Here is a 12,666-nt window from a genome sequence, read left to right as displayed (position 1 = left end):
CTCATCTGTTGATGGGCACTTAGGCTGTTTCCAAATCTTAGCTATGGTGAATTGTGCTGCTATGAACATAGGGGTGCATATATCCTTTCTGATTGGCGTTTCTGGTTTCTTGGGATATATTCCTAGTAGTGGGATCACTGGGTCAAATGGGAGTTCCATTTTTAGTCTTTTGAGGTAGCTCCATACTGTTCTCCACAGTGGCTGCACCAGTCTGCATTCCCACCAGCAATGCAGAAGGGTTCCTTTTTCTCCACATCCTCTCCAACACTTGTTGTTTGTTGATTTGTTGATGATAGCCATTCTGACAGGTCTGAGATGATACCGCATTGTCGTTTTGATTTGCATCTCTCGTGTAATTAGTGACTTTGAGCATGTTTTCATATGTCTTTCGGCCTTCTGTATGTCCTCTTTTGAAAAGTGTCTATCTAGGTCCGTTGCCCATTTTTCTATTGGATTGTTTATCTTCCTTTTGTTAAGTTTCATGAGATCCCTGTAAATGTTGGAAATTAAACCCTTATCGGTGGTATCATTGGCAAATATGTTCTCCCATGTAGTGGGTCTTCTTGTTGTTTTGTTGATGGTTTCCTTTGCTGTGCAAAAGCTTTTTATTTTGATGTAGTCCCATTTGTTTATTTTCTCTTTAGTTTCCATTGCCCTAGGAGCATTATCAGAGAAGAAATTCCTTCGGCATATGTTTGCAATTTTGCTGCCTGTGGATTCCTCTAGTATTTTTATGGTTTCCCATCTTACCTTTAAGTCTTTTATCCATTTTGAGTTTATTTTTGTGTATGGTGTGAATTGGTGGTCTCATCTTTTTGCATGTATCTGTCTAATTTTCCCAACACCATTTATTGAAGAGACTGTCTTGACTCCATTGTATGCTCTTGCCTCCTTTGTTGAATATTAATTGGGCTTAGTGGTTTGGGTTGATTTCTGGGGTCTCTATTCTATTCCATTGATCTATATGTCTGTTCTTGTGCCAGTACCAAGCTGTTTTAAGAACAGTGGCTTTGTAATACAGTTTGATATCTGGTATTGAGATCCCACCTACTTTGTTCTTTCTCAGGATTGCTGCAGCTATTCGGGGTCTTTTTTTATTCCAGATGAATTTTTGGAACGTTCGTTCTAGATTTGTGAAATATGCCGTTGGTAATTGAATGGGGATTGCATTGAATCTATAGATTGCTTTGGGTAGTATGGACATTTTGATGATGTTGAGTCTACCAATCCATGAACACGGTATGTTCTTCCATCTGTTTATGTCTTCCTCTATCTCTTTTTTCAGTGTCCTGTAGTTTTTGGCATATAAGTCTTTTACCTCCTTAGTTAAGTTTATTCCTAGGTATTTTAATTTTTTTGGTGCAATGGTAAATGGGATTGCTTCTGTAGTTTCACTTTCTGTAAGTTCACTATTGGTGTAAAGAAATGCCATGGATTTCTTAGCATTAATTTTGTATCCTGCTACATTGCCGAATTCATTTATTAAGTCAAATAATTTTTTGATGGAGTCTTTAGGGTTCTCTATGTACAGTATCATGTCATCTGCAAATAAGGACAGTTTTACTTCTTCTTTTCCAATCTGGATGCCTTTTATTTCTTCTTCTTGTCTGATCGCAACGGCTAGTACTTCCAGTACTATGTTGAACAGGAGTGGTGAGAGGGGGCATCCCTGTCTTGTTCCTGTTTTTAGGGGGAATGGTTTTAGTTTTTGCCCATTGAGTATGATGTTGGCTGTGGGTTTGTCATATATGGCTTTTATTATGTTGAGGTATGATCCCTCAATTCCTATCTTGCTGAGAGTTTTTATCAAGAAAGGGTGTTGGATTTTGTCAAATGCTTTCTCCGCATCAATTGATATGACTATGTGGTTTTTTTCTCTCAATTTGTTTATGTGATGTATCACATTTATTGATTTGCGGATATTGTACCATCCTTGCATCCCTGGGATAAATCCTACTTGGTCATGGTGTATGATCTTTTTGATGTACTGCTGGATCCGATTTGCTAGGATTTTGTTGAGGATTTTGGCATCTATGTTCATGAGGGATATTGGCCTATAATTCTCTTTCATTGTATTGTCTTTATCTGGTTTTGGGATTAGGGTGATGTTGGCTTCATAGAATGAGCTGGGAAGTGTTCCTTCCTCTTGGATCTTTTGACATAGTCTGAGGAGGATAGGTTTTAGTTCTTCCTTGAATGTTTGGTAAAACTCCCCTGTGAAGCCATCTGGCCCCGGGCTTTTGTTTGCTGGAAGCTTTTTGATTACTGCTTCGATTTCCTCCATAGTTATTGGCCTGTTGAGATTTTTAGATTCTTCCTGATTAAGCTTTGGAAGGTTGTATTTTTCTAGGAATATGTCCATTTCCTCCAGGTTGTGTAGTGTGTTGGAGTAGAGTTGTTCATAGTATTTTCTAACAATCCTTTGTATTTCTATGGGGTCTGTTGTTATTTCTCCTCTTTCATTTCTGATTTTGTTCATTTGGGTCCTCTCTCTTTGTTTCCTGGTGAGCCTGGCTAGAGGTGTATCAATCTTGTTTATCCTTTCAAAGAACCAGCTCTTGGTTTTGTTGATCTTATGTATTGGTTTTTTGGTCTCTATGTCGTTTATCTCCGCTCTGATCTTTGTTATTTCCTTCCTTCTGCTTACTGTGGGCTTTTTTTGTTGCTCTCTTTCCAACTCTTCGAGTTGTAGAGTTAGGTCATTTATTCTCATTGTTTCCTGTTTCCTGCAGTAGGCCTGTAGAGCTATGAACTTCCCTCTCAGGACTGCTTTTGCTGTGTCCCATAGGTTTTGGATTGTTGTGTTTTCATTGTCGTTTGTTGCCATGTTGTTTTTTATTTCTTCTTTGATCTCACTGGTAACCCAGTCATTGTTTAATAGCATGCTATTTAGTCTCCATGTGTTTGATTTTTCTGGATTGTTTTTGTTGTAGTTGATTTCCAGTTTTATGCCTTTGTGGTCTGAGAAGATGCTTGATATGATTTCAATTTTCTTGAATTTGAAGAGACTTTGTCTGTGACCCAATATATGGTCTATCTTTGAAGATGACAAATGTGCACCTGAGGAGAATGTATATTCTGTGGCTTTGGGGTGAAATGTTCTGAAGATGTCAATTAATTCCATCTGATCTAGTGAGTCATTTAGGATTGATGTTTCTTTGCTGAGTTTCTGTTTAGAGGATTTGTCCAGTGGTGATAATGGGGTGTTAAGGTCCCCTACTATGATTGTATTGCTGCCAATCTCTCCCTCGATCTCTTCCAGAAGATTTCTTACGCATTTGGGTGCTCCTATATTGGGTGCATATATATTTACCAGAGTTATTTCTTCTTGTTGGACTGCTTCCTTTAGTATTATGAAGTGGCCTTCTTTATCTCTTTTTATGTCCTTCACTTTGAGATCTAATTTGTCAGATATAAGTATTGCTACCCCAGCTTTTTTTTTTCACTTCCATTGGCCTGAAAAACCTTTTTCCATCCCTTCACCATCAGTCTGTGTGCGTCTTTTTTTCTGAGGTGGGTTTCCTGTAGACAGCAGATATATGGGTCATGTTTTCTTATCCACTCAGTTATCCTATGCCTTTTGACTGGGGCATTTAATCCATCTACATTTAAAGTTATTATTGATAAAAACTTGTTAGTCGCCATTTTTGTTCTTTACCGCTGCGTTCCTTCTTTGTTTCCTATATTTTTCCATTTACAGCAGACCCTTTAGCATTTCTTGCATTGCTGGTTTGGTTGTAATAAACTCCTGTAGACCATTTTTGTCTGTGAAGCTCCTGATTTGACTCTCAATTTTGATTGATAGCCTCGCTGGGTACAGTATTCTTGGATTCAGACCCTTCCTTTGAATGACTTTGTATATTTCATTCCATTCCCTTCTTGCCTGATGTGTTTCTGTTGAGAAATCGGTCGCTAGTCTGATGGGGGATCCTTTGTAGGTAACTTTCTGTCTCTCTCTGTCTGCTTTTAATATTCTTACTTTGTTGTTGGTGTTTGCCAATTTAATTATTATGTGCCTTGGCATCGGTCTTTTCGGGTTCATTTTGTTTGGGACTCTGTGAGCTTCTTGGATTTGTGTGAGTTTTTTCTTCCCTATATCAGGGAAATTTTCTGTTACTATTTTTTCAAACAGGTTTCTATTCCTTGCTCAGTTTCCTCTCCTTCTGGCACCCCTATTATTCGGATGTTGTTTCATTTAGCATTGTCCCAGAGTTCTCTTAGGCTCTCCTCCTGCTTTTTAATTTTTTTTTCTAGAAGCTGTTCTGTTTGGGTGTTTTTTCCTACCTTGTCTTCTAGCTCGCTGATGCGGTCCTCTGCTTCTTCTAGTCTACTGTTGATGCTTTCTATTGAGTTCTTTATAGCAGTGATGTCATTTTTCATTTCTTCTTGGTTTTTCTTCATTTCCTCTTGGTTCCTACACATATTGTTGAATTTGTCTTCCATTCTTTTCATCCACCTTATGGCCATTTCTCTGAATTCTTTCTCTGACAGGTTGCTTGCCTCCATTGCCTCCATTTCGTTTACTTCCTTTTCTGATGATGCCTGTTTTTCTTTCATATGTGGGTTGGTTCTTTGTTTCACCATGATCGCTCTTCTCCAGGTGTTTGGTTATGTAGTTCTCTCTCTGCTTTCCATGAGAAGAAGCAGTGCTCGTCTGAGTTCACGCAGTCACACTGCTTGAGATCCCTTGTTTCCAGGTTAGAAGCTGATCTCTGGACACCGGTAACAGCCACTCCAATAATAGAACATTTTAATAAAAATTATTATTTTTTCTTGAACATTAACTTACCAGACACTGAAAAACTGCACAAAATAATAAACATAACTCAAATAAACCTATTTTTCTTGTTCTCCAAAAGCGAAATATTTCCTGTTGCGCACACCAAACAAGTCAGTCCAAGACTAATGACCTGGCAATCAGAGGCTAAAATATTCATTGCTAGTAGTAGTGGAGAGAAATGGTGTACCTGTGTGTAAGGCACGTAAGGGAAATGAATGCAATACGATTATAGTAATCAGTCATTAGCGAGCATTGTAGTTCATTATTAAAAACTAGAGGCCTGGTGCATGAATACGTGCATGGGTAGGGTCCCGAGGGAGCTGGGACGTGATCAGCCCTCCAGGTGTGTGGTGGGATGCCCTTGTGGGCCAGGATTAGATCCATCCTGCTGACATTCACAGGAGCCAGCTGGTGGCTCCTTTTATATCCTTTCTTCCTTGTAGAGCATCTAGGGAGGGGAAGTGGCCACAGTGCCTGAGGCCAACTTCCAGGAGGAGGTGGGGCTGTTGGAATCCTGCCTGGCCTGTTCTCCAGAGATTGCACCTGCAGGACTACTGAGGAAGTGAGTGGCTACTGTTGGGCTGGTGGGTCACTGGATGGGTTGGTCAGCTGTGAAAGCGCATTGACCACCAGGAGGCAGCTCCTGCGTTGAGCGTCTGCCCCTGGTGGTCAGTATGTGTCATAGGGATCAGTGGTTCCAGTCATTTGTTTGGTGTCGGTCACTTAGGCTTTTATATATATAGATTATGTATAACAGGATATTGTAAAAATTAAGTTACAAAATTTTTATTAAAATGTTTCTTACATACTGTTATATTGTCTGGGCCGCAAAAATATTCGTTGTGGGCCGCATGTAGCCACGGGCCACAAGTTTGACATGCTTGATCTAGATGGAAGAGAATCATTGATCGGCTGCCTCCTGCACACCCTCACTAGAAATGGAGTTGCAACCTGAGCATGTGCCTTGACTGGGAATCAAACCATGACCTCCTGGTTCATAGGTCAGTGCTCAACCACTGAGCCATGCTGGCTGGGCCAAAAAGCCATGTTCTTATACTACCTAGTTTGCAATGGTTAATGCAAAACTTATCAGATGAACCTTGTTTCAGCTTTTCTTTCTTCCCCCTCCCTTTGCTTCAGAGGTCTGAGGCATCAGACTATTCTGAAGAACTGGCCACCTCTGAAAGATTCCTCTTCTAGAACATGTGGACACTTAAGAAAGGTTTCTTTTTTTTGAAGAAAATAGGAGAAATAGAAGTTTTGAGTCTGTGGCACACTGTGTCTTCAAACAGTTTGGAGGAATGAAAACCTGGAGATTTAAAACCATGAATTAAACATGAGTTAAACATTCCAGTAGAATCTAAAAATGGAATATGCATCGCTCTTAACCTTGAACATAGTGACTTGGAGACACTGTTTATCAGTTTTGCCAATAAGACCGTGGACTTCCTGATTGTTGTTGAACTTCTGAGTCAATCTCAAATGAGGTGAATTTTGCCTATAAAGAGTTTATTTGCTAAGAAACAACTTAATAATTCTGAAATAATACAATAATAGATATCAGTACAATTAATTCACATGTTTAACCATTTAGTTTGGGGCTCTGTATTACTTGCATGAGCCTTAAATCAATGTAGTTTTTTAAAAATATGTATATTTTTACTGATTTCAGAGAGGACGGGAGAGGGAGAGAGAGAGAGAAACATCAATGATGAGAGAGAATCATTTATCTGCTGCCTCCTACATGCCCCCCACCAGGGAATGAGTCTGCAACCTAGGCATGTGCCCTTGACCAGTATTGAACCTGGGACCCTTCAGTCTGCAGGCCAACACTCTATCCACTGAGACAAACCAGATAGGGCAAATCAATGTCGTTTTAATGAATGGTTTGTTCTTAATGGTTGCTAATACTGTAGATAACCTACTGAGGGCTACCAACATGAAAGTATGGTATTGAACTTCAGGTTTAACTGTTTGAAGCATTATAAATATTCAATTTGTAACTAGGTTGTATAGGGATAGGAGACTCACTGTTATTTTTTTTTAGTGTTAAATTTATTAAATCACCCTTGCATTCAACAGGCTTGTGTTGAAAGAGCATTGTCATTGGTATTAGTGAGGGAATGTGTTCCTTCATTGTAATTGGGCCTTTTGTATCACTCTCTTGATATTAAATTATAGGTGCCTTGAAACAGAAATAATAAACCAGAAATGAATTATTTAAAAAAAAAAGGAAGGTCACTTCCCTAAGGAATGGAGTCCATGAGTTTTCCATTGATAGGCCCAGAATGGAAAAAAGATCCCATGAGTTTGATGTACTAGCTGTCTTCCCCACTATTTGTTCTCTTCTTCTTCCATAATAGGTGAGTCTAGCTAAGCACTGGCAATCCATTTAAAGATGACAATCCCAAGCCGTCTTTACAGTGTGGTGAGCCCTTGGTCACTCCATTTTGGCCAATGGGATGTGCATGAGCAAAAGCCTTAAGAAGCTTGAGCAGATGCTTTCCTTTCCTGCTGAGCAAGTGTTGTCCTTGTTGGCTGGGAGGACGAGAATTGCAGCCATTACTTTGGACTGACAAGGAAGAGCCACATGTTAGGAATAGCAGAGCTGCCTACCAGCACAGTACCTCTTATCTCTTAACTATGGTATAAATAAGAAATGAATTCTTATCTAATTTAAGCTGCTGTCATTTGGGGTCTCTTTGTTACAGCAGCTTCGACTGTTCTAACTAACATACTGGATGTCTATACATCAGTTTGAGCCCACCCCAGGTGGGTGCAAGGGCCTTTTGTCAAACTGAGGCAGTGCCCATGCAACTAACTTAAGGGGAGACTGGAAGACCAATGAGCAATTTTTCTCTACTACCCTCAGACTAGACCAATCCTGCCAATGCTCTGATTTCAAACTTTACCCTCTAGAACTGTGACACAACAAATTTCTATTGTTTAAGCCACCCAGTCTGTGGTACTTTGTTATACCTAGCAGCTCTGGCAAACTAATACACAACTACACATATTCACCAAATTTTACATACAAAGTCCCAAGAACATCCATGGACCCCTACTGAAGGACCACTGCAAAATTGTATTTCCTGAAAATATTCCAATGCCCATAATAATGATAACATGAAAAAAAAAAAACCTGTTTTAAAGCACTGTTTCAAGGGCTTTTTGTGTATTAAATCATTTAATTCTCCCAATAACTCCAGCAGTCACAGGAAACTAAAACAGATTTTGGCACCTAGAAATGAGCTGTCACTGATGTTTTTATTGCTGTTATTTCTCTGTTATGGAGTGATCTCTGGAACTGACATCCTCCCACTACTGTGGCTTAAAGTCTGATTGATCCAGAGACTACAAATATTTTTAAAGGTAAATTCTGCATATGGCTCCAGAACTGTGTTATCCAAAGAATTAAATTCCAGTTCCCTTCTTCAAATTCTTCTTGCAAAGTAATAAGTGAGAATATTAAATAAATTCAATTTTCATCCTTCTGGATCTCACTAAAATGCACACCTTTCCCCCTTTCTCTTCTCGTTCCCTCAGCTCTACAAGTTATTTTTAAAAAATCTTTAGAGAAGAAAAGTGGCCAGATTTGTAAACCAGTTTTCCAATTACTGAGCTCTGCAAAGAAAGATGCCATAATTGCTTAAGGTAAAAGGAAAGGAAAGAGATAAAAAAGTAAATTACCATGAGGATCAATGGTAGAAGTTTTCTGAAGACCATGGAATATTTTCCCATTTTACCTGTCAGCACACATGAAGGAATAAAACTGCACACTCGCCAGAAGATACTTGTATGCAATCACTCTTGTGTTAGACTTTCCTTCTCACTTTTACATGCACACACACACACACTAACAAAGAATACCATTGTCATGAGCTTCTAGCTCAAGTGAAGGATGAGTTGAAGGTCCACAGAGAAGGAGTTGGCTGGCTGACAGTGTGAGTGGCAAGAAAAAGTATGGTGAATCAACATAAAGAAAGATACTGGAGGAATGGTTATCTGGAAGTGGTTGACTTTAATAGGTATTTCTCACATTCTATCTTTGATTACAGACTCCATCTTAAGAGGCCAAGGAAAACGGCTTATGGACAAGTGGTCCAACAACTGACCTTTGAATATCTTTTGGCTTATCTAGTGATTTTTTCCCTTGATTGAGTGAAGCTCGCTAGCCAGGGGCTTTGTGAGCACAAGGGTATTTTGTCCTTTGACCCAACAATGGGAATTCTTCCTGAAGTAGCCTTCTAGAACACACTAAGTTGCTTATTTTTAACTCCCTTCACTGGCTTAATGTGGAAAAAAAAAGCCTTTCCAATTGGGTTACTGTTTGACTTGGTTTACTTTTCATATACTGTTCACACTGTATGATATATGCTTATGTGTTCAATAAACATTTATAGGGCAGTATCTCTAGTATCCATAAGAATATAGCAATAAACTGGAAATATGCAGCCTCTGCCTTCTTTATCTTTACAATCTCTCTGGGAAGAGGACTATTAGGCTATTGTGATAGAATATGATGAAGCTTATTTTAATAACAGCAAAAATTAATTGAATGAATTATCAGAAACCAATTATAAAGTACATTACATGCATTAACTCATTTAACCCCTGTGACAATTAAGGCTAATAAGATTCTTATCCCCACTTAATAGATGAGGAAACTAAGTCATAGAGAGGATCAATAACTTGCCAAAAGTTACTAACTAGTAGATAGTAGAGTTGGGCTCTGAATTTAGGCAGTCTGGCTTCAGAGCTGGTGCTTTTAATCATCTATATAATAAAAGGCTAATATGCAAATCAACCAAACTGCAGAATGACTGGTCGCTATGACATGCTCTGACCACCAGGGGTCAGATGCTCAATACAGGAGCTGCCTCCTGGGATTGGGCCTAAGCTGTCAGTCAGACATCCCCCAAAGGCTCCTGGACTATGAGAGGGCATGGATCAGGCTAAGGGCCCCCCACCCCGAGTGCACAAATTTTGTGCACTGGGCCTCTAGTTATGCTATAATTAAAGAAGTTATAGAAACTTAGGGTCAGGGATGAGGGTTCTTTAACCTGGTACAGGTATTACAGGTGGTGACTCTGCTGAGTTCTGAAGGATGAGCAGGATTTCACTTGGGAAAGGTGGCTATATCCAGCATAAATACTTTTAGCTTCAAGTAATGCCCTGTCAACTGTTGCATAGCAAGAGGGTGTTATTTGTCTACATAAGAAAATGTCTGGTGGTAAGAGTTCCTAGCATTGGTGCAGAGGTTCCAGGAAGCCTGGATTCCAGTCAGTATCTCTTTCTTTTCTCCCACTGGTCTACAGCAGGTCCAGGCCTCACAATCAATTTTCTGGGAAAGAAAGGTAGGGGAGATTGGGGTTGAGAGTTTTTGCTTGCATACCTTCCTATTATCAGGTAGGGAAAATCCTTCCAGGTGTTTCATTGTGACTTCCTCTTACAAATAATTAGTTGAAACGGGATACTATGTCCACCTCTAGACCAGGTCTTGGGCCCACTTTCCCTGAGACCAAGGATTTCCAGGATTCTGTAGGAAAAATGAAAAGAGTAAATTTTGAGTAGGTAGCCAACAGGGACTGCCAAAACAGAAAATAGTATTCCAGGTAGAGGGAATCATATGCACAAAGACTTGGCAGAAAACCAAAGCATGACAAAAATGAGGAGTGGGAAGTGTAAGTGGAGATGAGCTTGACTGATGGCAAGAGATGAAGCTGGAAAATGATGGAGAGCCCAAAGCATGAAGGGCCATGTATAAGATCCTGAGTTTATACAGGGTCACTGCTGTTACAAAGATCATTCTGGCAGCTCTGTGAAGAATATTTTAGGGAACAAGAAATATCAGAGGCAGGGAAAATAGGTGAGATGGTGTCCTGAGCTCTTGCAGAGGCATGGTGATGGAGAGAGCTGGGCTTCAATACTTCGGAGGTAGAATAAAAAATAATGACTGAATTTGGGATTGAATGCCTGATGACTATTGTCTGCATTTCCACTAGTAAAAACAGCACCAAAGTCAGGACTGCTGAAGCCAATTTCAGGGATTCAAGTTTACTATAGCGAGTTGGCAATTACTTCAGAAGAAATCCATAAAATTCATTTCATTTTTGTAAATTTGAATTTTATTTGTTATACATATAAGTCACATCAAACAGTTCCATAAGGCTTTCAATAAGAAGCTGCAATCCTTTGTCCCAACTCACCCCCTAAGGTTGCTATTCTACATAGACATCTACATAAGCTTTTAGCTGTTTCTTCTAATATTTATCTCTAGGCTTTCAACTAACATGATTATTCTGCTATTTCTTGACTTCTAATTATGGAAGACAGGATTCAAGTTTCTACCCTGTTTCACCTCAATTTCCATCACACATGTATATACCAGTTCCCTCCTCCTGGCCTCTTAACATCATTATATCATAATTTTAGCTTAAAATAATATTAAGCATTTGCTTTATTATGGCTGTGGGAATATTACTCATAGATGAGACATGTAGAACATGATTGCATTTTCTTCCTTGTACAACTTTTTTGATAATAAATTTCCTACTTTTCTGTTAATCTAAATCATTAATTCTCCACTAAGAATGTAAATATTATTTTTTAAAATAAATTTTATTGATTTCAGACAGGAAGGGAGAGGGGAGAGAGAGAGATAGAAACATCAATGATGAGACGGAATCATTGATTGGCTGCCTCCTGCACTGCATGCCTCACACTGGGGATGGAGCCTGCAACCTGGGCACATGCCCTTGGCTGGAATCGAATCCAGGACCCTTCAGTCCACAGGCTGATGCTTTATCCACTGAGCCAAACCAGCTAGGGCTGTAAATATTCTTTCAACATATTCTAACACATTAGCTTATCTAACATCACTTTTTTTTTTCATGAATACATCCATCTGTGAGCCTTCAATTCTCTTGTTCCAATGTGGACTGGCTGCTCTCTATGCCTGTGTATCAGTTAGCTATTTCTGCATAATAAATCACGCTAAAATTTAATGGTTACAAACAATCATTTAGTTAGCTCACAATTCTGCAGGTTGGCATTCTGGGCTGAGTTCTGCTGGATGGTCCCCCAGGTCTCAGCTTGATTCCCTCAGATACCTGCAGTTCACTGCAGTTCTGCCTGCTCGGGTGGGGAGCTGGCTATTGGATGGCGCGCCTCATGATCTCATCCTCCAGCAGGTTAGCCCAGATGTCACGGTGGAGATAAGGTCATGGATGGAACTGGAGAGCATTATGCTAAGTGAAATAAGCCAGTCAATAAAGGAAAAATACCACATGATCTCACTCATTCATGGACAATAGAGACCATTATAAACTTTTGAACAATAATAGATACAGAGGCAGAGCTGCCTCAAACAGATTGTCAAACTGCAGCGGGAAGGCCGGGGAGGGTTGGGGGGCAGGAGGTAGGGGGGTAAGAGATCAACTAAAGGACTTGTATGCATGCATATAAGCGTAACCAATGGACATAAGACACTGGGTGATAGGGGAGGCTAGGGGACTGTCTAGGGCGGGGGGATAAAATGGATACATATGTAATACCCTTTGTAATACTTTAAGCAATAATAAAAAAAAAAAGATTAAAAAAAAAAAAAAAAAGGATCCAAGAGAGAGAAAGGAAAGAGTCAAGGCCTCCTGAGGCTGGGACTGGAACTGGCTCACTGTGACTTCCATCACATTTTATTAGCCAAACAAATCACAAGGCCAGCCCAAAGTCAAGGGGAACAGAAACAGAATCCAAGTCTTGGTGGAAGAATCTGAAAAGTCACTCTGTAAAGAACATGGACACAGGAAGGTCACAAACTGTGGCTATTAATTCAAGCAACCTATCCACCTGGGATCTCTTTTTGCTATCATCCTTGGAGTTCTTGT

Source organism: Myotis daubentonii, chromosome 9 (genome assembly GCF_963259705.1).
Source record: "Myotis daubentonii chromosome 9, mMyoDau2.1, whole genome shotgun sequence".
Taxonomy (NCBI): domain Eukaryota; kingdom Metazoa; phylum Chordata; class Mammalia; order Chiroptera; family Vespertilionidae; genus Myotis; species Myotis daubentonii.
This window is presented reverse-complemented; position numbering follows the sequence as displayed.